The sequence below is a fragment of the Notolabrus celidotus genome, chromosome 21, assembly GCF_009762535.1.
Source record: "Notolabrus celidotus isolate fNotCel1 chromosome 21, fNotCel1.pri, whole genome shotgun sequence".
Lineage (NCBI taxonomy): Eukaryota > Metazoa > Chordata > Actinopteri > Labriformes > Labridae > Notolabrus > Notolabrus celidotus.
This window is the reverse complement of record NC_048292.1, coordinates 14,449,036-14,469,483: the sequence shown is the minus strand read 5'-3', so window position 1 is coordinate 14,469,483 and position 20,448 is coordinate 14,449,036. Positions and strand designations below refer to the sequence as shown.

The following is a 20,448-nucleotide window of genomic DNA, read 5'->3' as shown; positions in this document are numbered from 1 at the left end:
GAGCTGGATCAGGCTTAGACCAGCTCTTAATTATGCTGCTATAGGCTTAGACTGCCGTGGGAACTGGCGACAACAAACAACACAATACTCCCTAAACACTACATTAGTCCAACATTAATTCCATGGCATGGAGTTTGTAGCACCACAAAGCACCTCTGGATCCAAAGAAGATGTTCAATCAGGACCCTTTGAGCATAAAATCAGTTCAAGCCTGAGCACCTTTAGTGGTCGGAGCAAACAGACAACAGGTAATCACATTCCAGCTATTTATATATCAGCATCAGTGCCCAGTTTTTCAAAAACTTGTATCTGGATCAGAATGATCTTGATAGGATTAAATCTCAAAGTTGGGTATTTCAAAAGCAGATTACCAAATCCTGATCCTACAAGAGTAGGATACGGATTTGGTAATCCAATCCTGCACAGAATCCAGATCAAATGTTGATTTGGGGTTTTTCAAAACTCTAAGGTGGAGATTATGATAGGTTTCATGCTGAAAATCAGGATTATCCTAATCCCATTGGAAAGGTGGATTCAAGGTATATGTTGGACACGTGACACATATTTAAACATTCTTTTATTCAATACTTGCATTAACTGCACTCAGGGAAAAACGAGGAGCACAGTTGAATGATCGAATAGGGTGTTGAAAAGGCGCTTTGCATGCCTGAACTACCTACGTGGAGAAGTCCCACAGCGAGCATGCACCATAATTCCGGCCTGCATCATGCTTCATAATCTGCTGAAGAACACAAGGCTCCTGAATGTGATGGAGTGGTGATCATTCCCCGCCCCAAGTAGACGGCCCTGACCTCCCACTGACAGCTCTGCAACCAGATGAAGCAGCTGGACGGTCAATGTGAGAAGTTATAGTCAACCATTATTTTTCTTTTGATCAATAGAAACATAAGTATACTGACAAAAAAGTATTTAGTCTAACTTTATTTTTTTCATCCCAATGATACATTTAATATACATACCTTGTTAATGAAATGTATTACTTTGACCAACAGATGCTGGCCTATTGAAAGACTGAAAATCTAGATTCTGTAATCCTGATCTTGTGGTATCTGGATCAGAATGATCCTATCTGAAAAGCCTTTGAAAAACCAGGACAAAATCTACAAGATCATTTTTATCAGGGATAGCAAAAAAAGGGATTACAAAATCTGGATCCTTTTGATCCAGATTAAAGTTTTTGAAAAACTGGGCCCAGGTGATTAACAAATACACAGGTACAATTCAGAAACATTTGTGGATGCAACAACAAACTGTTTTACAGACTCTTTGGAAGTTATTTTAGGCCCATGCAGTGAGTTCCACTATAGAGTCATGTCTGTTTTTAATGCAGAACCAAGATCATGTCCATCCAGTATTAATTTCCGGCCTTGTTCGTGTTGTACAGAGATTCTCTGAATCTTTTAAAGGTGACATATTATGCTCTTTTTCATCAAAATATATTGGTCTAAGAGGTCCCCAAAACATGTCTTTAAAGTTTATTGCTCAAAAAAACACTTTGAAATCAGATTTTGGCATGCCTGAAAACCTCTCTTTTCAGCCCTGCTCAGAACAGTCTGTTTTCTGTGTCTGTGCCTTTAAATGAGAATGAGCTCTCTGACCACGCCCCCTCAGGAAGTGGATGTGGCCTCGGCTTTCCAGCACGTTGATCTAATGTTTACATGTTGGCTGAATATACACGGCTGCTCACAGACCTGCGTTACTTCAACCCTCTGAATCTGATCCAGAATCTGGTCCTGACGGAGAGGCGCCTGCAGCCGGACCTTTCTGAACCATTGGTCACAGATTTTGTGTTTATTGTTGTTTTATTTGTCAGTATGTCGACGTGTGTCTTGGTACACTGCGATAAACATGTAGCTATGTGGTTATGCTAACTAGTGCTAGCACTTTTCCATGAAAAATAAAAAATCATCCACTAGATCTTCAAATCTGCAGACGTGGGGAGTAAAACCGACCTTTGTGTTTATTAAGACAGCCTATAACTAGCATACCTCCCTCCTAAGCTCCTTGTTAGCACACACGTGTGCAGGTAATGAAAAACGGAGGAGGAGTTGAGGGCTGAACAAGCTCCGAGCTCTGACTTCGGTTATAGACCGGATGTCGTTGTGACGTATGAAAAACACTGAAAACTGAAACGGCTCGTTTCAGCACACATTTACAGAAAGGTGGAGAAATCAAAAAAGGGGCAGAATGGATTTTTTTCATTCTCGGGGGGTTTGTAGACATGCCAGGGACACATATTTCAGGTAGAGAACCATTTAAAAGTCGATTTTGCATAATATGTCACCTTTAATGAGTAAAAATGCTGTCTTTGCTGTATATGCAATAAAAAATAGGGTTTAAATTATTTGCAAACTGTTTTTATCAACATCATAAACAATGACCCACTTTGTGGAATTGGGTTGTAAGTCTGAAGCTTTGTGTTAATTTGGTATGCATGTATTTCTCCTTGTCAGTCTTTGTGTTTGTGCATTTGTGCACATCAGTTCAGGGAGTCTCCCTCGCTCGCCCGCCTCCGCACATATTTACAGCACTGGGCAATCCTCCATTAATTAGAACGAGTGTATCACAAAGATTAATGCGGCTGATAAAGAAGTTAAGCTGATGACTCTGTGCACAAGGGAGGCAATGCAGGTTTACACGGGACTTGAACTGCACCCTTGAGGTGAATGAGCACGACCAGGACTGAAATCCAAAGATGCCAGCTGCAACAAATACAGCAGTTCTTATTCAGTCGGTTTTTCAGAGCTTAATAAAAAAAAAAGAGTTGCTGAAAAAGATTCAAGTGTGATAAAAGCTTTGGTTTGACACTTATCTAATTGTCTCAGGTTAATGTGACATTTCTTTAAGCCCATGGAGAGAAACCTTGTGCCTTTTGTTGAAGTTTGCACTCAATTTTCACACACAGTCAAATGTCAAAATCATATTAGATTTGTATTTTTGAGCTCAAATATATTCAGATGTGAGTTTCAACAGTGCAGCGAGAAGCCAGAGACTCTATCTGACTCTTTCTTCCAATTTTGTTTTCCTCCCAATTTGAATTTTCATCCATTTGTCATATATATTTTATTGTCAGCCGTGCCACAAGGTTGGATTTTTGATATTGCTATTTCTTACCAGAGAATGTGCTCAGTTTGTGTGTGTGTGTGTGTGCGCGCCCATGTTTTTGTGTGTTTGTGTCGAGCTGAGGCAGAGCTGCAGTAAATACACTATCTGTGTATGGTGTGCATGTGCAGTTGTACATCTATAAAAGAGACAGATGGCAGGGGTAAAGAGAGCCGGGGAAATGAAAAGTGGACTATCAAATGTCTCACACATCCATTTCCAAAAAACGTAACATGCTTTGATGCCTCTTTACTGGAGAAAACAGGCATTTCCAACAAAAATCCAACATTTACTTTTATGGAAGCCATAACAAAGGGATGCATTTTTGTGCATTAGCAAGGCAATAACTTGTCCTCCAAGATGTGCTGCTTTGTGATGTATTGTTTTATTTCCTATTGTGCTTCTCTGTTGCTTTTGTAATCTCAGATGCCTAACAGGTCTGCACTTATCTGATCCTTACTCTCCTTCACATTTATCTCATCCGTCTCTCCCCCTCGTTCCCTCCTTGCAGCCGGATGACCTCTCTCCCACCGCTGAGTCTCTGTGGAGTTTAAAGCAGATAGCTAAGGAAAAGTTTAGCGTGCCTTTAAGGGATAATTATCAAACAGTAAAACGCCCACGCAGCTCTCGCCGGGTAATTACATTTCCCCCATCTCTCCTCTCTTTTTCCTGGAAATGAAACCATCAGTTTTAAAGCCCTGACAATCGACAATTCCCCAGGGTTGTAGCCCCTCAGACTTCTGAATGAAAACAGTGAGGAGTAAGTGTTACCCATTACACGGGGCGCTTTAAGGTTTCTCCTCACACACTTTATGTTCCTCTCTTTCTCTCTCTTTCTTTCTTCCTTGCACTCCTCTGTCACTAGATCTCACGCTTACACAAACAACAACCCATCCCATTTGCATTCTGGGCAATTACATTCAATTTGTAAAACTGGCTCTGAACTTTAGCAGAATTAGACTTTGCTAACAGGCCTAATGACATTTAATGGAGCATGATTTATTCATTTCTCTTTCATCAGGTCAAGATATGCCACAACCGGGAGTGGAATAATAGCAGATGTTTTTGTTTGTACTCTCTCCTGCTGTTGAACGCTCAGTCTGTGGTGTTCCTGTTCTTGCAAACATCTCCCCAAGACTTTTCGCAGCCTGCTCCCTAATAACCTCCCATTGTTTATTGATTTGAGAGTCCAATGCGCATTAATTTGTTCTCTGCAAAATTAATCTAATTTGCAGGCAGAAGACAGTGCAGAACCCTTGTGGGATGGCCTTCAAACACTCTGCCAGTCAGACCCACACATAATTTCCAAGTCTTTCCAACTACCTGCAGAGCGTACTTAAGTCAAAAGAGTTTATTATTTGCATGGGATAAGTTTTATATGGAGGGGAGGTGTGCTCTCCCCGCCTCAGGCTTAGGCATATGTATTATCACTGATGCCTGCTCTGTTGTTTGGGGGGTCTTTGCTGCTGCTCTCCCTGCCTTAGCTTTTCATGTATGCATTTGAAAGAGTGGGGAGGTGTACTCTCCCCGCCTCAGGCTTTGGCATTCTGTGTTGCCAACTTAACGACTTTGTCGCTATTTTTAGCGAGTTTTCAGACCCCTCTAGCGTATTTTTTTCAAAAAAGTGACTAGCAACAAATCTAGCGACTTTCTCTGGTGTTATTTGAGACTTTTGGAGACTCTGAAATGCAAGCATGTCCCGTCCCAAAGCACTCACTGACGGCTCAAGGCCGAATTCCACCAGGTCCATCTCCAGTCCGTCTCCAGTCCGTCTCCGATCCGTCACGGCACCGGATCTGATAGGTTTCTATTGTAGTCAATCTGTTAACTTCCACTGGATCTGCTCTCTTGCGTTCCGGCTGAGTCGCTAATCCAGAAGGTCAGAATGCAACGGATCAGATACGCAAGACTTTGATGGATGCCGGAGCACGACGCATCAATTCAGCACAGAGCAGATGGAGCGGGACAGGAAGACAGGCACCAAAACAAAATAAAAAACAGGTTAATTTTCAGAATAAAACACTCTGTCTTATCGCTAGATCGTTTTTTAACTTGACTATGACAACAAAATGTCATTTCGACCGGAGGCAGGCCTGGAGTCAACAGGTCAGAGGTTTTCAGAGGCTGATAAAGACAACATGGATGAGGAGAGGAGGAGGAGAATCCTTGATTCAGTATTTATTGTCGGAAAGCCTCGGTCACATGACTCCAGCTGTTCGGCGATCCTGCTCCGTGCTGCATTCCGAAAATGCAACCAGTGGGTGTTGACGTATGAGAGAGCACAGAGCTGGACCACAGCGGATCGTAGACGGACTGGACATTGATCTGAAGTCCCGTGTCAGTCCTAGTCGTGCAGCAGTCCCTTGTAGCTGCAGTCAGAGCAGAGATGTCCAGACTGCAAATGAATCGCGCAGGTACGAAGACACCGCTAGCTGATCCATTTAGATTGTTAATGTAGATTGTATACAATAACTATCTTGCAAATGATATTGTTGAAAAATTTAATGTTTTACTTAGATTTTTTTTGGCTCATAAGTGTAGTCGACACGTATTTAGGGTGTTTTTTAACCTCTTTAGTCCCTCCCTTGACGTTAAACGTCTCTCTGACAGCGTCTATTACAATTCAGATTATGTAAATTAGGCGATGACATCCTTTAGCGACTTCTAGCGACTTTTAGGACAGCCAATAGCTGCTTTCCTTGCTGAGGAGTTGGCAACACTGTTGGCATTCCACCTAAGAACGTGGAAGGGCAGGGAGCTCCCAGAACAGAATGGAGGTGTGAGGTGTGGCTCTGCTCTTCCATGTGATTACGTGGAATGCCAAAGGCTGAGGTCGGAAGAGCACACCTCCCCTCTTTTTTTTTTCGTGTGCATAAATAAAAAGCTAAGGCAGGGAAAGCAGCAGCAAAGATCCTCAAAACAACAGAGCAGGCTTCAGTTACAATGCATATGACACTGGTAATATCAGACAAAGCAGAAAAGGAGGGGCTGGGGTGGAGGTGGGTTGCAAAGCAGTAAGCGAGCTTAAATAGAATGCCCATTTTGCTATTCCCCAATTGGATGAGTTGACGTAATTAGCTAAGCTGTCAGCTGATTGTGCTGGGGGCCGAGCTTGACCTCGTGGCCTGCCTGATCTAGCACTATGTTCCATTTTTTATTACACTGCACACATTTTCTTTTTGGATTATTAGGACTCACAGTTTTTTCCGCCTGTGGGTTAAATCTAAGGACAGTTATTTAAATTAAAAAGCGTCTGGCTAATCCTCAGTGTGTCTTTATTCATATGCATTGTGATCTATCATCCCCCCCTGAAGATGTTTCCTCTCACACACACTGTCATTTTGTCTTTGTCCTTACGGAATCACTCTATTACTCTCGCAAAGACAACCGGTCGACTCAGCCCGCTTCACATATATTAATCTCTACGTCCCAATACTGCTTTCTTCAGCACATTCTACCTCCAGGGGGGGCGAAAAAGGAAAGCTAACAGACAAACAAAAACAAAGTGTTGTTGAGGACAGAAAACACAATAAAGAAAGAGACAGAACGCATTGTCAACGGAGTGAGCCGACACAGTGGAATGAAACGCAGCGATAAGGAAGGGGGACTATGTGCTCAGCCAGCAACAAGTGCCAGCCCGCCTGCTCGCCTGCCAGACCAGTCAACACCCAAATGAATTCAAATGATATTCCAGCATCTGTCTTTGAGATTTCTCGGCACAAATCAAGTACATATTCAAGACGGGTGAGGCCTCCTCCACTTCCTCTTTGATGCGCTCTCCCCGCATCCACACACTCCCTCTCTCTCTCTCTCTCTCTTTGCTTTTTTTGTGTACACATTTCAATTTGGCGAAGCAGCCCTCTCTCTGAAACAATAGACTCTTTGAGATATGTTTCTTTTCTCCCAGCAGCCTCCCCGCTCCTTCATTTTCCAAGCTGTTCTTATTTAGGGAGACGATAGCGCCGTGGGACACAGTCAGGCAGACAGACACACACAAAAAAGGTGTTTTTTTCCCCCTTCCTCTCTCTCTCTCTGTCTCTCTCTCTTTCTGTCTCTTTTTCTCTTTCTGTCTCTTACTTTCTACTAAAAACGAGTGAAGTTCTCTCCCCACACATCATCACAGGGCCTGTCACTGTCGTCTGGATGATGAAGAGGTGTCAGCTCGTGTCTGCAGTTTGCCGTCACTATTGTGTTTTGGGGCTGTTTGTGGAACTTTGCTCATCAGATCTGAGAGCACCAGCAGCAGCAGTATTTACCTCTGCCTCAGAATCAGACCTGTCAGCCAGGTCCAAAATGAAGCCCTCTTCCTCCTTTATGACTCTCTGAATTTGGTCCATTGTGGATTCCCCCTTCTTCACCATCAAATCAGAATCAGAAGAGTGACAAATTTAGTCTTTGCAGATGATGGAGTCTTGCTTCTTCTTCTACATCGTCCTCTTGCTCATTTGCAGTTTCCTGAACTTGGTCCATCTTGTTCTCCTTTTCATCACTATTAAATTTAGAGGTAGCAAACAGTGGTCTCTGCCGATGACATGTGGCCAACCAGAAGTTAACATTAGCTTAAAGGGATATTACAGTTTTTTTGAAGTGGGGTTGTATGAGTTACATTGCACTATTGCTCCTGCAAGCCACAATGAGTGCCGGTGAGCTCTTCCCCTTCTCTCCCTCCGTCAATTTCGCGTAATTTCGCTAAAGTTGAGAAAATATCGTCCAAGCACTCATCACGGTGCAAATGCATGCACCAGTAAAAAAAAATGGAGCTATTCAGTTTGCTGTCAGAAACCCCCTTTGTTTTGGCACTATTTTGGACGCACCTCGCAGACCGGTGTTCTTCCGCTGCATGAGCACGGAGACACGCAGATCAGCTGTTTGGATCAACAAGCACGTAGCTGGACCAAGTAGCGGTATCAGTCTTTAGAGTGAATTAAACTCACTGTTCTGCAAATTTAAAAGATTGATTACTACAGTAATTGTACTAGCCACAATGGATGCTGCTCAGCTCTGCCCCTGTAATGAGAAACTCCAGGGAGACACAGAAAAACAAGCTAGGCTACAATTTCTGCAGAAGGGGCCAGTTCTGTCATGTAATTTCACTAATTTTGAAAGACTCCCACTCAAGAAAGCGGAAGGGCACGATTGTGTTGCGTCCGCACTAAACTGAGATGACCTGCAGATAACTGTAGCCGAGCATGAGTGCTGTTTCTCCCCGCAGTTTCTCATTAGAAGAGGCGGGCTGACCGGCATCCATTGTGGCTAGTGCAATTACTCATGACATGTGACTCATACAACCCCACTTAAGAAAACTGAAATATCCCTTCTAAAATAAAAACATAGAGTAAGATGAAAGTTTAAAAAACCAAAAACGCCCCCTAGTGTTAAGAAGCTCTAGGACTCAGCCTCTAAAAAGTTACAGATTTTGCCACGAACACCAGTTAAAAAGTTTATACCAAAAAATAACCAATAAAAAATAAGACATTAAATGTTTAAAAGTCTTATAATGTCCCCCTAAAAGTCCAGTAAAAGCGTCCTCCCGCATTACTGTCCTTTATCCTGCAGATGAAACCTTCTAGCGCCAGCAAACACACCATTCTCAGCTCCCATCTCCGGCTTCTCCCTGTGCAGCCCTCCTCGCGTCCTAGGAAAACAGAGAGAGCCACCAACACACACATATGCCCCGCAGCCAGCTCTCCCAGTATCTGCTGAAATAAAGATTGATACTCACGGTTCTCCTTGGCGGTAACAACTGCTACCAACCCAGGCTGGAGGAATTAATGCCTCAAGGATACTAGCTGCTGCGCTACAGGGTTGATGGTCTGCCTCCTAGTTTGTCGCTTGGGAGTCTTACGGTTCACACTGGTGTTGGGGTCCTGATTTTTGAGACTCGTCTTCCCTTTATGTGACATTATGAACTTGGTCAACATAGTTGCCTTGTTCTCCACTGTCGAAATCAGAAATATCGCAGAATTACTACCAATGACAAAATGACAAGTTCTGTCATTTTAAGTATCGGAATCGTATGCTTTGCGCATGCTTACGATTTTTGATATTCTTTTTTTTCATAAGTTATATTTTTTGGCCTTTTTGCCTTTATTTGAGGGAGGACGGCAGGACATGGTCGACCAGCCGGGAATTGAACTGGCGACCCCTGCGACGAGGACTGTAGCCTCTGTATGTGGGGCGCTTAGACCGCTAAGCCACCAGCGTCCCAATTTTCATATTCTTATACATCTGTTTCTTCTTCTTGCATGCTTCTGAACTCTTGACTTCTCTTAACTTCCCTCTTTACACCCACACACGAAGGCTCTTCCATTCACACCCTTAATGCACATATATTAATTCACTGCAGACCCTCTCATGCAGCAGTGCAGAACATTCATCGGCATTGATCAAGACAGTCTATCTGCACCACACTTCGTCCTTCCCCACTCATGCTGCTTAATGAACTTGCCGAGGCTTAATGCAGCTGAACAGACTCCCATGCTCATACCAATGAGCCGCCGCAGAAAAACCCAATCCACCATCAACTTTTGATGGAGCTGCCCCCAGATATGCGCAGGTAGAGTCCTTCAGACCAAGGATTTAGGGTCTTAAGGCGGGCGTGATTGGCAGACGAATTTAAAGCCACTCATTAAGTCCACATCAACGTGATTGGGACAGTTTAGCTTCAGTCCGTTCGGAGGGATTCAGGACACCTCTGTGGGGGGAATGCTTGATCAAGGCCAAAAACCTCCACGGCTCTCTGTCTGGTTTTGTTTCTGAGACAGAGATGTCATGTCAGACGGATGTGGATGGTGGGTGGAACACACCTGTTTCCTGCATCTGTGTTCACATCACAGACACACTTGGGCAGCTGGGCACATGCAGAGTTGACATGCAAATTAAATCTAATTAGAGATCGTTGGTCATAGATTGATCACTACAGTCATTTATCAAACTGTTTGTGCAATGACACCAAATATTAACCAGTTACACTTCCCCAAATATGAGGAGTTGTTTCTTTTTATCCTTTCAAATCGGACATCCTTGGTTGGGATAAACAGGCATCTTGTTTACAAGACCTCAGGGCCTTTGGGTTTTTGACCATATTCTAACATGACCAAAAAAACACACATTCATAGAAAATATATTGAACCGATCAAAGCTATTTTTCAACTGGTTGACATAACCTTCATATCTTGATGATTCTGTCATGCCATTATATATATATAAAAAAAACAACAACTATGCCTTCTCTCTGGAAATAACTGAGCTGTTTTACTTTCTTTCACAGACCTATTTTCCCAAGATGTTTTTCTGAGAAGTGCTCTGTTATCTTGACCTCGCTGTAAGAAAAAAAAAAAAACAGACAAAGTTCTGTGAATGTTCTTTCAATAAAGTCACTGAGTTCAGAACCTTCATAAGACTTTTTATCTGTAAGATAAGGCACCTTTGTTGTTGTTACCTTCAACTGCATCGACCAAAACAACAATCTCGACATCTCTGTATATTACTCCTCTGTAGTAGAAGGGGGCGACTGTGGCTAAGTGGTCGTAATGGTTGTTCCTCAATCGGAAGGTTGGTGGTCCGATCCCAGCAGAGTCCACATGTCGAGGTGTCCTAAGTAGGGGAGGGAATTGATAAGATTTTATCAATGTCAATGTCATTGTCAATTCTGATTATCGATCCAATTCCTTATCAATTCTCCTAACGATTACTGAGTATTATTTTGAGGGGGGAAAAAGTAGTTCTACACAGTCTTCCGCACCAAAAGGAACCATTTTATTTTTTCCAAAATTATGTCTGCACAAGACTGAACATGAATAAATTCAACTTGAACATTCTGAACAATAGGTTAACCTCATTCTTGGCCACGTGAGTCTGGATGTGGCCCCTGGAGCCTGGAGGAAAATACTTTGAATTTGGAGAGGAAAAACACTTTTCCTCTCCATGTTTTCTCGTGGTTGAAGGAGTTCTGTGTCACCCGGTGTGTGACATAATGCAACGTATCGCGACGTGACATGACGTCGTGCAGGGAAATTAATCGTTAAAAAGAACTGATAACATTTTAGGTGTACAATTCCGATGGATTCCGATTGATCAATTGGAACCGGTTCTAAGTCGGATCCGGTTTTCAATTCCCACCCCTAGTCCCAAGGCAAGACACTGAACCCCAAGTTCGTCCAGGAGACATAGAGTGTGAATGGGATAACTTAATACCAATGTGCTCTCAGTAAAGCAGCCACTAAGTAGCTTTAAAAAAAAAAGCCAAGTCCATTTACCATTCAACAACTAGGGCTGGGCATTATGGCCAGAAAATGAAATCTCCTGCTTTTTTATATTAATACTCATAGTTCCCCCCCTCATAAAAAAATTGAGAAAGACAAAGAAATGACGAAAAACAAGCTTCAAGCCCTGGGCGATTATCTCATCCTTGTGGTCATCAGGGAGTGATCTGTTTGGAGGCAGACACTTAACAGATCCCAATTGTTATTGATAAAAAATGCACCTTCAAACTCATGCAAAGCTGCATGGTTCCACTGGACTATTCGGTATATGTCTGTTGAAGTGGATTAAAACAACATCCCCTGATGTTCTCTGGCGATCTTTCACATGTACTGTTGCACATATGTAATGGCAATTTCTTGTTCAGGCTATGATGTCAGCATGATAGATGAAATAAACTCATGGAGAGACAAATTGTTGTCTTTTGTCAAGTTTTGTTATCAGCACTCTTTGCAAAGAGGGAAAAAACAAGTGAACTTCTCTCAGTCGAAGTTGTGATGGAATTCAGCAACAAACTGGACACTGGACACAGAAGACTCAGGAGACTCGGATGGCTTACGTTGAAATAGTTTATGTAGAATTCGATCGAGGAGAAATAACATAACAGTACACAGGCAGGAGAGTGCAGTGCAATGCCAAGTCAGTTCTGACAGACAAATCCTCAGGCACGGTATTTATTCCCTCCGAAGATGACACTAAAGTTAGATAACTTCTGGAGACAGTAAGTCGGCCATGAAACATAGATAAAGACGGGAGCAGGGGGAGAGACCTTGACTACTACCCTGACACTATCTCGCCCGTCACAGATGACATAGGAATAAAGTTATTCTAACTTGACATTGAGACTGAAAGAATACAATAGTTAAACATTCTTACATACATATATATAAGATTATGAAAATTCCACGACAGAAGTCAGATGTCCTCTGCCCCGAAATGTGAGCTCAAACGGCATGTACAGTTGTTCTCATAAGTTTACATACCCTGGCAGAATTGATGGTTTCTTGGGTAGTTTCTGCTGTTTTTATGATATAAAAAGAATAAACACAGTTGTTTGATAAACATTTTTGTTCACCCAGCCACTAACCATGAGGGAAAAATATTTTTTTTCTCTTATCATTCATATTCTCTGAAAAATGCCCCAAAAAATCACAAATTATGCCAGGGTATGTAAACTTATGAGCACAACTGTATCAGAGAATGAAAACAGGTGTGGTACATTGACAGGAAGCTTTTTCCAAAAAAGGTAAAATCCTGCGGTCTAACAAAGATCATTGATGGGTAAAATACAGGATCTGTGAGAAGATGGGAATGGGAATACAGTAAACCCTACTTCTTATCAAACAAAAGCCTTCTGTCCACGACCTTGGAGAACTGCACCTGCAACAGTTCCTATCAGTCTTACACAAGCACGGAGAAACACAAAGAACAATAGTTTATTCGGTCATTTTCCACCACATATGAAGTAACTCCAACAAAATACTTCCGAGTAGCACATACCTGGGGCTGATAGTTTTAAGGATGTGGATAAACCCAGGCTTGTCCACTGTATTTATGGGTACCATGTTGTTAGTAACAGAAATAAGTTTAAGATCATTATTATTTCACTATCATTCACACTGTGGTTGGACTGTGGTTTGTTTGAGGCCTGACACTGCAAAAACAAACCACTTCCAAACGAAACGGCCATGTTGTTGTTTGTGTCCCTGTAGAAGGTAAACAAGGAGGGAGGGTGTGAACTTTGAAAGCCCAAGGGGACTGTCAGAGGAAGTTGAAGAGTAGATCTAGATTTCCATTTGTAAAAGTCATCCTAAACCACAAAAGTGTATTCATCGGCAAAGTCGATTTATTGCCCAGCCCTATGTGATCCTTACCTTAATCACATCCCAATCACCCTCTCTCACACGTGTTAAATCCAGCAGGGGGCGATACGTCTAATCATAAAAGATGTGTAGGATGGGCAATTAAACCAACAGCAACTCATCACTAAACCCTGGACGTAATTACAACACATCTCTATCGCTCCCAAGACAGTGGCAGCGTCCATTCACTCTCGTTATGCAGTTGTCAGACCTCTTTATGTATGGCATTTCCAAAGCATCCGTTAATTCTGACATATTGCAATTAGCTTTGGCCACCTCAATGATGGTGATGAAGTGTGCAGATGGAGCACGTCCACATGCACAAACATGCACCCAAACAAACTGCGCACACACGAGCCGTGCTGTCATTGTGTGGGCAGTTGCAACTCTGGATGATGGGTCTTTCTTTCTCCTTCTGTCTGCCTTTCCATTTATATCTCCCTCCAAGACCAACCCATCCATCCATCTTTGACTTCCCTCCTCGCCATCATCCACTCTGTCATTTTCCTTTCTCTGTCAGCATGCAATAAGTCCAGCAGCCCCAGTGTTGCTGTGATGAAAAAGCACTTTCTAACTTTGGCAAATTACATTTTGTAAAGGGGTGTATGCGCTTGCACATGCATCTGGTCTGATTCCGTGTGTGTGTGTGTGTGTGTGTGTGTGTGTTTGAGCAGATGGGGGAAGTTAAAAGAGAGGAAGATTCACACGGTTCCTTTTCCATTATCGCCTCATTACAAAACTCTGGGGTTCTCTGAGTGTGCATATGAACCGCAGCGACTATTCCATTTGGAAATGGAACTAAGGCCCTGTCTCAGACTACAAATTACTCTGCAGATTCTCATCACGGCTGCCGGAGCAGTCGGATCTGAACCAGTGAACTCTGCCCCGTTGGATGAGTTCACATTCCTGTTGTGCTTCAAGATGCACTGACATTTGATCCTCGCAGACTCAGCCTTCTAACAATGTCCCAGTCTAGTTAGGCTACAACTCAATATGCAGAGTTTATACACGACTGCTGCTTCTGTCTCACATCTTTCTTAGTCTTTACTTCAGTTTGAAGTCATTAGGAGAGAAAAATCAGTGCGGTTTCTTTTGCTTTTAATTGGACGAAAATATTGGCATGAGAGTTGGTACTTCTTTTGTATTTGTGATGGAGCTGCTGGGAATACAAAATCAGGCAAATTGGCGTTGTTGTCAGTACTGTGGTAATGATGCTTTTAATTTGTGTTTATTTTTTTATTATGAACAATGCACTCAATTGGTTGCATTTGTCAGCCTGATATTTTATGCTCTCTATTAGCTCTGTGCTTATTTATTTCCACGCTGCATCTATTCTTTTCTGCTGTAAGGGCCTGATCCTCCCCACAGGGCTCATTAGAGTTTAATCTAATCTCATCAAACACCACCATTTTAAACCAAGGTATTTAGTCCTAAAGCATTCTCGGCTCGTCACATTTTTTCTCAATTGTAAAAGGCACGGTGGAATACACACTGGGAATTAATTGCCAGTCAAAACAACAATGCTCAACCATTTTACTGAGCGCAGTGATCAAGTGATCAAGGGCTGCACATCTCTCCTTGAACCTGAGGCCATTTCAGGTGCGCTTCCTCGCACCCAGACTGCAACCAATTTTACCTCTCCCAGACTGCCATCTTTTTTTCTCTTTTCTTTTTTTGCTCTCCACGCTAGACTGGAAGCAGCAGAACGACCAGAACGTAGGAGGCAGAGTAGGAAAAAGACAAGGAATAACACCAATGACAGCAAGTTAAAGTGCACCACTGCATGAGAAAGAGAGCAAGAGGAAGATAACTGCCAGATAAAGACAGCTCAAACGACTGCGACAGCCAGACAGAGACAGGGACAGTGATGGAAAAATATATATAGCTAGCAGAGTGTGGCAAAGATAAGAAAAGAAGCAGTCAGATGGAGGGAGAGAAGAGGGAAGAATGGAGGCAAGTTGTGGAGTAAAAGGAGGGGCGACAGGGAGCAGTGAACAGGCGACTTCTGATTGGGTCAGAGACTTTTGACACGGGGAGGGAGGGGTGTTGGCTGTGGGGACTAAGCAGGTGATTTATAGGTAGGTGGCCAGGCGCTTACAGTCAAGAAGCCTTATTCATCCCCCCCTCCTAATCTGGCTCACACCAGCCAGACGTGCTTAAGGTAATGGGCACAGTTAGCTGTCTGCAAGGCCACCGGCGCTGACGCAGCCAAGCGAGACGCCTGCATATCAAGGAGAGATGGGAGGGAGGAATGAGACCCAAATGAAAACGAAGACAATAAAATCCCCTAAAATACAATTTTAAGATTGCTTTCACTCCGAAAGAAATGCATACAAATGCAGTAAATCTCCCGTCACGGTCCGTTTCAGCTGCTCCGACGTGTGTGTATAAATGCGTTTTGTGTTGCAGGGAGGAAACAGCTGGAAGGTGAGAGGTGATCAAGGTGAATTGCTCAGGAGAGAGGGAAGCAATTTGAAGAATGGCGCTTTAGATGGAGGAACAAGAGGGAGTAAGGGAGAAATTGAAGGCGAATAGATAATCAGCGGCTGAGGAGGAGTCACGGCGGGTGGAAAAGGTTGCTCTGAGATGAATGCAGCCGAGAGAGGGAGTATAGGAAGAGACAGAGGAAGGACATCGGGGGCCTAACACTGCCACTGTAACTCATAAGTGATGGTGCTCCAGCTTTTCCTTTAAGTTCAACTGTAGCTCAGAGTGTATCTGTTCACCTGATTGAAGATGTTGTTCCTCTTTGTTTCTATTCTCCCCCTCTTTCTTTCCATCTTGCTCTCTATTTGTCCTCTTGTTTGTTTGATTTGCTTCCTGCCAGAAGGAGAGACAATATTCTGGACGAGCCCAGCGCTGATAAATTGACGCCAGCGGCCACCCTGTAGCGCGTACTCTTGTTCGGAGTGGCAGATCATTTTGTGCCACAGAGAGAGTCTTTGAGGGAAAGAGAGAGAGATGTTGGCTTCCTGTCTGTCCTTGCTTGTGGCATCTGTGATTGCAACAGCGGGCCATTTGCATCGATCCACTTCGGAGAAAGTCTGGCATCTGGGCAGAAACGTCGTCCAAATACTGCTGGAAAGGCAATCAACACATGTGCAGACGCAAGCACAGATGCTCTACAGACATAATACACATAAAGCACACATTTTTCTAATCCCGTTATGACACAAACTTCCCTTAAACCAATTAATTTTTTTAATATTCTTAAGAACCCAGCAGTTTTTCCGCTTGTATTTAACAGGCTACTGGAGACAATAATGGATCTCCAATTTAGCATTTGCAGTCAGAGATGAAGCTTGGTATTTGGATTTCTTTGATTTCAGAAGGCCAGAACAATACCACTGTCTGAATATTATTTATTACCAGCGGTGCTCATTATACCAATTCTCCAGTGAAAAATAACAGTCTTCACTACAATGGAGCTGACACTACACTTGCACCCCCATTGTCTCTGATTTAACACAATTAACAACCAGAGATTGCATTAGCACGTTGCTCTTTTTGATTCATGTTTTACAACCTATGATTTACACATTTGATGAATCATGCGTGGGAAATCTTAGGAATCCAAACACTGATGACTGATAGGGGACAGAATGTGGTTTGGCATTGTCTTGCTGAAAGATGTGAGGACTTCTCTGACAGAGGCATTGTCTGGATGGCAGCATAAGTTACTCCAAAACCTCTATACATTTATTTATTTAACCTTTATTTCACCAGATCAATCAATCAACCAATCTTTATTTGTATAGCGCCAAATCACAACAAACGTTATCTCAAGGCGCTTTTAAAAACATAGGAGGTCTAGACCATTCTATGTCAAATTATGAACAGAGACCCAACATCAAGACAGGGTAAGACTCAGTCTGACCCCACCTTAATCCATCATGAGCATTGCACATCGCAGTATTTAGCTAGTTACAGCAGTGAGGAAAAACTTCCTTTTAACAGGCAGAAACCTCAAGCAGAACCAGACTCATGTTAGACAGCCATCATGCCTCGACCGAGTTGGGTCTTGAAAGAGGGATAGAGGAGAGTAAGGGATAGAGGAGAGTAAGAGAGAGAGGTGATAGTGATGAGACGAGTAGTAGAAGTTGTTGCCGCTGGAGTCCAGCACGTCCGTATCAGCTGGAGTCCAGAACGTCCGCAGCAGGAAGATGCCCACAGCAGCTCAGAGGAAGCTACGAGACAAGGGAGCTCAGGGACTCCAGAGAGGTCTATGGTTAGTAACTTTAATGGGACAGGCAGAGTTAAAGTAAGTGATGGGGGGTTGGGGGGAAGGGGGTGGGATAGGATCCCAGTGTGTCAGTGCGCCAGTTCCCCCGGCAGTCTAGCAGCATTACTAAGAGCTGGTCCAAGCCTGAGCCAGCTCTAACTATAAGCTTTATCAAAAAGGAAAGTTTTAAGCCTAATCTTAAAAGTGGAGAGGGTGTCTGCCTCCTGGACCCTGACTGGTAGATGATTCCAAAGGAGAGGGGCCTGATAACTGAAGGTTCTACCTCCCATACTACTTATAGAGATTTTAGGTACAACTAGCAGGCGTGCAGACCAGATGAAACCCATTGAGATCAAGACCTCTTTTACAAGGGCGACCTGGCCAAGAGGTCAGGTCGGAAGCTCAGAGGGGATAGAGCTTTTTCTGTTGCTGCTCCTAAATTATGGAATGAGCTTCCCCTCCACATTAGACAAGCCTCCTTACTGTCCATTTTTAAAACTTGTCTAAAATCCCATTTTTATTCCTTGGCTTTCAACCTGCATGAGACTCTGCTCCTGTTTAGTGTTTTATGGTTTGTTTTTATTTATTGTTTCTATTGTTTTTACTGTTTTATTATCCTGTGTTTTAACTGTTTTATGCCTGCGGCGTTTGTCTATTTATGTACCGCACTCTGTTTCGGCTGTGGTCGTTTTTAAAGTGCTTTATAAGTAGGGTTGAGTTGAGTTGAGTTGAGAGTCAGCAGCACACATCAAAATAAATAGCACAACTCAACAGCATGGAGCATATATACAGACAGTAGGTAGAAACAATAATTTAGAGCTGCAACTCATTTGAAAAGAAAGTGCAAGTTGTGATCACAAAAACAGCTTTTGTTTTTTTAAAAACACAGGCACTGTTCTGTGGTCTGTCTTTCCTTTAAGATGGAGTCAAGTGAGATAAGATCTGACAATTTCAAGTCCTGTAATTAATTAATGGTGCCTTACCAGATGTGTAAGCTTCCCATGCCATGGGCACTTATGCATCCCCATACCATCATAGATGCTAGCTTTTGAGCTGTGCAAATAAAAAGCAAGGCAGTCCCTCTCCTCTTAAATCCGGAGAGTGTGGCATCCATGATTTCCAAAAGAAATGTAATTTTTTTTTTAAAGTAATATTCTTGGTCATTTTTGCCTTCATTTGTTAGAACAGCTGAAAAGAGACAGGAAATGTGTGGAGCAGAGAGTGGTGGAAGACACGCAGCAAATGGCCAGGGCAGGGAGTACTACAGTCTCCGTATTTGGGGCGTTCAAACCGCTAGGCCAACGGCGCCCCAGGAATGTCAAATTTTCATATGTCAGACCAAAGGATGGTTTGCCTCGGTGCATCTTAAATGGGCTCAGGCCCAGAAGAGTTGCTGCATTTATGGATGCAGTGACAAACTTTGTTCACAGACTCTTTTGAAGTGATTTTAGGCCCATGCAGTGACTTCCACTACAGAGTCATGTTTTTTCTTTTTTCAAAGTTATATTTTTGGCCTTTATGCCTTTATTTTTTTTTTTTTATAGGACAGCTGAAGAGGGACAGGAAATGTGGGGAGTAGAGAGTGTCGGAAGACATGCAGGAAATGGTCGACCGGCCGGGAATTGAACCGACGACCCCTGCGACGAGGACTGTAGCCTCTGTGTGTGGGGCGTTTAGACCGCTAGGTCACCAGCGCCCCATGTTTTTTTTTTATGCAATGCCAATGAAGAAATCCCCAAATTACTTGCAATTTCATACCAAGGAACATTATTCTGAAATTGATGATCTATTTGCTCATGCAGTCTCTCATAGAGTGGAGAACCTCTTTATTTTTACGTCATACTCCTGAGAGACTCAGCCTCTCTTGAATGCCCTCTATATACCCAGTCATGTTACTAACCTGTTGCAAACTAATCCTTTTTGGTTGGAAGATGTTCTTCTTGGCATTACACAACTTTTAGCAGTGTTCTGTTGTCCCTGTTCCAACTTTTTGAAATGTGTTGCTGGCACATTTGAAACTGGTGTTGTGTGATCTGTACTGAAACAAAATCAAATTACCAAAGCAGCAAACTGTCGAAAAATATCTCTTGAATTTTACAGCCATATCCAATTGAGTATTTGAGTCAGACTGTGAAAAAGATACTGTTTCATTGTCTCTGTTTCTCAAAAACCCAGGCCGTACATTGAAGGGTTTTTCCTGACTTTCTGCCATGCATTATTAAAAGCATATCTCATTGAGTAACATCCCCAAGGCCCACTTATAAAGCTCCATGTCTGTAAGTATTACCAAAGAAGCAATTAGGAATTTGTAACGAAACAGGTTGAAGTTGGGGTTAAGGGTTTTATCTTTAATGCCAGTTTTTACAACATTGCTGAATCAAAATCCTGACCCAAAAAATAACTTTTTCTAAACTTGGACAGGCTGAAAAACATGGAAAGGCACTTCCCAACTTTAACACTATGATTGAGTTAAAGTGGGACTGCCAGATGTGACAGAAAGTTTAACAAAAAAAGGGTTTGAACTCACCACCACTCCTGCACTGAGGCTTTAGTTTCAACCCTCTAAGTCTACTTAAGAAGGAGCATTAAGAAGCTGCAGAATATATGAACAAAAACTGAAAGGGCAACATTTCCCACTGTGGGAAAGAAAGGGTGCCCCATGGATTCTCTGTATCTCAGCTATCCATCAATGCCTTGCCCAGCAAATGTTCTCTCCTACAACTCTTTTTTTGCTGCTTTTTCACATGGATTTGGCTTGCTAGAATGGCTTTAATAGGTTGCTGAGAGAGCTGGAGACAGCTACAGAGAACAAGTCTAAGGTTATTGTTGAATACAGAGCTGGACTGTGTAGAAATGTGTAAAAGTCACAGATCCAATCAGACACTTTTAAAGTACTTGAAGCAACTGGGAGGAACTTTACCTTTGAGCCCTTTTTAGTGGTACCAGAGGACAAAGCTTGACATTATATCATATTCTTGT

At 42.8% G+C, this 20,448-nt stretch overlaps 1 protein-coding gene across 2 annotated transcripts in view; it reads left to right on the top strand.

Annotated features, from left to right (window-relative positions):
• Positions 1–20,448, top strand: part of LOC117805473 — a 198,485-nt gene that overhangs the window by 152,537 nt on the left and 25,500 nt on the right. The window contains exon 4 of one of the 2 annotated variants that reach the window (XR_004629431.1): positions 10,394–10,447. The exons of the other annotated variant lie outside the window; for it this stretch is intronic. The gene's annotated coding sequence lies outside the window, so the exon portion shown is untranslated. Of the gene's footprint in view, positions 1–10,393; positions 10,448–20,448 lie in introns of those variants that run through there. 2 annotated transcript variants of the gene reach the window in all.